This window comes from Sinocyclocheilus anshuiensis, unplaced genomic scaffold (genome assembly GCF_001515605.1).
Source record: "Sinocyclocheilus anshuiensis isolate Anshui unplaced genomic scaffold, SAMN03320099.WGS_v1.1 scaffold122, whole genome shotgun sequence".
NCBI classification, from domain to species: Eukaryota; Metazoa; Chordata; class Actinopteri; order Cypriniformes; family Cyprinidae; genus Sinocyclocheilus; species Sinocyclocheilus anshuiensis.
The window spans coordinates 1,080,710-1,085,682 of NW_015544153.1; positions in this window are offsets into that span (position 1 = coordinate 1,080,710).

Here is a 4,973-nt window from a genome sequence, read left to right on the forward strand (position 1 = left end):
ATTACGAAGCTACGAGAATACTTTTTGTGCGCAAAAGAAAAGAAAAGAACGACTTTATTCAACAATTCGTCTACTCCGCGTCACCCTAGTGCCATTTTGGAGAGTATCCACTGAACACAAACAGCGTATGCTATTCTGTGTCAGCTGCGCCATGTGGATACGTTTTCTACGTTGTTTGTGCTTTGATTTGAATGAAAACAATGTATCCGTGTGGTGCGGCTGACACATAACAACATACGCTGTTTGCGTTCAGTGGATACTCTCCAAAATGGTGCTAGCGTGACGCAGAGGAGACAAATTTTATTGTGTTTGATTGCTTGTTTAGTTATTTTACTAGTAGTTTTTGTATCTTAGTTTTTATTTAATGTCATGTATTTCTGGTCAAAATAAATTTAAACTGAATTTTAGATCAATTTTATTATTTATAAAATAAGAATTGTATTTATACCATAAAAAATTATATAGCCCCTTTAATATTATCAATATTTATTTTTATTGTTTATTTTAATTTATAATAAAATTGAATTATTTATATATATATATATATATATATATATATATATATACTGTGTGTGTATATATATATATATTGATTTATTTATTTATTTTATTTATTTATACATTTTTTTGGGGGGGGTGAGGCAGTCTTGAGTTCTTGAGAGAATGTGTAATTTAATTAGCATAAATTAAAGTAAATATCTCTGCATGTGATAAATCTGTTCTCAGATACCAATGATAACAAGAACTTCAGAGTTTGTTTTGCTTAGTTTAGTTTTTTTGTGCAACACGTGATCTAAGCTCAAATCTAATTGGACGGCCAGTTTGATTGCGGAGCGACAGGCATTAATGACAGAATTTTCATTTTTGGGTGAACTAACCCTTTAAGATACTGATGGATGTTGCCACATCAAGAGCTTAACAGACACAATTTTAATATGGATTTCTTTAGAACTTTAAAATTACTGAATTTAAATAAAAAGAAAAACATCTTAACTGGCTAATGCTTAATTACATAATAGATTCTTTACTGCCAAGAAATCTTCAATATGCATGAGTTCAGTGTCAGGCTTCTTTGAAAATGTAGCTGATTTTGCGCAATTGCTGTGAACCTTCAGGAGCTTTTTACATTAGAGTTCTCTCTATCGAGAGATACAACATGATAAACTACAATATAGAGTACATGCCCAAAGCAGCAGCTATTTATTATATATGAAGGAAACACAGCTAAATATGCATGATTTTTGTGACTAGATTGGCTATGCATGCATGTAAAAGTTTTTGCAGTCCTGTGATGCAGAAATGACACAATTTGCCTTTAAGGTCTGTTTCTGAAAACCGAACCTCACATATCTCTCTCTTCCAACACCTCCTATAACAAAACACACATTAAGGTGTGAAGACATTTACAGATGGTAAGACGAGGGCTGAAAGGGACAGAAGCAGATTTGGGGTCATTTGGAAAAGGGCTGGTGTTTTCACACTCAGATCTCATAAAGTGTCAGGACAGGAAAAAGACTCAGGTCTTGCAGGTGACAGTCTGTGCAGAGCCCAGAGATAGAGCAGCCGCTACCGGCATGTTGAACCTGACCGCCGGGGCCACTGGAGGGGTAAGAAGAAGCACTATACAACCCATTAACCACAGCGGTGTGAGCACATGTTGGGAATGTGAGTTCACGCATAGAGTTTTGGATGCAGATGTGACCCTGGACCACAAAACCAGTCTTAAGTCGCTGGGGTATATTTGTAGCAATAGGCAAAAATACATTGTATGGGTCAAAATTTTAGATTTTTCTTTTATGCCAAAAATCATTAGGATATTAAGTAAAGATCATGTTCCATGAAGATATTTTGTAAATTTCCTACCGTAAATATATTAAAACTTAATTTTTGATTTGTAATATGCATTGCTAAGAACTTCATTTGGACAACTTTAAAGGCGATTTTCTCAATATTTTGATTTTTTTGCACTCTCAGATTTCAGATTTTCAGCCAAATATTGTCCTATCCTAACAAACCACACATCAATGGAAAGCTTATTTATTCTGCTTTCAGATGATGTATAAATCTCAATTTCGAAAAATTGACCCTTATGACTGGTTTTGTGGTCTAGGATTTTGTGAACCCATAATGAAATTGCATTGAATATGCATATTATTCTATTAGAGATAAGGAAGCTTTAAATGTTTACTCTCACAGTAAGTATATAATAAAATAATTGTTCCTGATAAATTGAAAGTGTGATGTGTAATTGCAGTAATTTGCAGCCCATTACCGATAACAAATACCTAAATACTCCCATTTGCTGTTGAGTAACAACAATAAAACATTTTCAACAAAATGTATATGGTGACAGTAAGTGTCAGTTACTGTAGGTTTGGTCTTTAAAATTAAAGAATGTATATATTGATTAGAAAGAAGACTGTCTTTACTGCAAACTTCATATGACTAAACGTAGTTTAATTTATGCTTCGAAAAAAAATATAGAAAAATAAAATAAAATAACTTACAGTGTAAGGCTTTTTGGATAAACCATTAACAAAATGTATTTTTATTATTTGAATCCAACGATGCAGGAAATATTCAAGAAAATGCAAGCCTTCATATTGTGTGCAATTTTGCTTCTCTGGTAAATTGATCTTGTTTTGAGGATGTTTAAAAAATTCACTGGAAATTAAGATAAATACTCTGTAAGAAAATGTTTTTTTCCTGTGTTAGCTTTGGGTCTTACATAAGAGCTGTCTTATAAAAGATAAAACAACAGCAACCTGTTCCACCTGCATTTTCTGAGTGTTTTAATGGGATCTGCTTTCAGCTGCTTTCAAAGACTTTTAGAAAACCTCTCCATGAGCATGATGAAATAGATGCATCAGCTACGTGCTGACATCACAAAATAAACAGCTATGATTTTAAGAAATATATATATATATATATATTTATGTATATATACGCTGCATATACTACCATTCAAACATTTGGGGTTGGTAAGATTTAAAAAAAAAAATGTTTTTGAAAGATGTTAGGGGCAAGTTATCACATTTGTTTTATATGTTACAGTTTCTGTTACGTAAAACAATGATTTGATATTTGCACGTTAACTTTTACATTTTTGCCAGTTCATGATTTCTTCATTGTCTTATTGTTTTAATATTTTAATTTAGTTGAAAATGCTATTTATGGTAGATTTCCCTTGTGACAACTTAACCCATATAGCGTGACAACATGCCCCGCTATTATATGAGCCATAAAAGTCGACATTTTCAGTCATATTTTATTTTTATTTTTATAATATGTGCAGAAATTGAGTACTCTGACAAATATACACTAGAGCACAAAGTGTGAATGTTCCATTTTTTATATTTAATGTTTGTTTTTTTTTGTCTTCCGAGCATTTCTAAAAATAAACTCTTTCCATCCAAGTAACTAGATTATGAGTGTATCAAAGTGTCACCTTTGCACATTGATCACAGCCAGATTAGTGTTACCGATAAACCCATTTGTTAGTCTTCCAGAGTGACTATACAGGTCAGGCAGAATGGCTCTTGGTCTCTTCATATATTTTTTTTTTATTCCCAAAGACTCTGCTGACCCGAACTCACCCTGTAATCTGCCTCATTCTTATTTTTTATTTTTTTCCAACTGAATTTCTTCTCTTTCACTATTATGCCTGTTTCCATAGCAATTACTTTTTCTACACTTCAGCGTTCAGACCCTTCCCAGGTGAGAACTGTGATACACTCTAGACTCCAGAGGCCTTGTCAGGAATCTTAATCAAAGACAACATCAGATGTTGGGCAAATGTGAGGTCCGCCTCCACAGCCTGGAGGTGAGATTATTGAAATTGTCTGGCTGATATTCTCCACTTAAAATGGCCGAAAGTTGTATGCAATATGTGTCCATATCGGTGTCTACATGTTTATGAGTTCTTAGATCCGCTTGTACATCAAACATACACCTGACCTGATGTGTGCAGATAGACATGCAAATATTTAAAAGTCAATATTCAGCTACAGTGTGTGTGCACCAAATTGTGCATCTCTAGATGGCAGCGTATTTCGAGGCGAGTGCTAATATGTCATGTCTTGCCCTTCAGAGTATAGATGAGCAGTGAATTAATGCACAAGGCCAGGGCTCACACCTCTTCATCTGACTCCTCTTTCTTGCTCACTCTGTCCCTGCCGTTCTGTTTTATATTTTGTCCCTCTTATGCGCCATCTATCACCCGTGATTCTTCCTATCATCCTCTTATAGAAATCTCTAACTGCCTGAACGAGAGCTCTGTGCATCAAATATCATTTGAACAGTTGGTGTGTTTTTGTCTGGAGGTTAAGACCCAAGTTGGGGCTTATTGCGGGTCTGTTCCTCTTAAGAGGTTTGTTGATAAGTGACTGTTGAACTGAAAGCCTCACTGTTCACAGAATGACTGATGTAAAATGAGCTTACTTTGAATTAAAGCTGCTGAGACTCTAAAACATTTCAAAAAGCAAATTTTCACTCGGTATTCTTCACCATGAACACCTGAAATAGAAAATGGATTCTCTGATGTGTACTAAATAATACCATCTGTTGCTCAAGTCCCTATTCAAGACTACTCTATTGGTGTGCATACTGATATTTTTTCATGTTTTCTTTAGTCACAGTTTTCATAGATTCAAGGTGCTGTGGAAAAGAAGTGTTTCTGAAAAGATATAGACCTATTTAAGGGACGGTTCACTCAAAAATGAAAATTCATTATTTATCCATATTGTTTGCTTACTTTCTTTGGTGGAACACAAAATATTGCATTTTTGTCTATCAGTGAGGGTCCAGTGTTGTTTTGGACCCCACTGACTTTCATTGTATGGACAAAAGAACATTATTCAGAATATCTTCTTTTGTGTTACACAGAAAAAAGAAAGTCCTACAGGTTTAGAATGATGTGAAGGTGAATAAATAATGACTACATTTTCATAATTATGTGAACTATCCCTTATGAA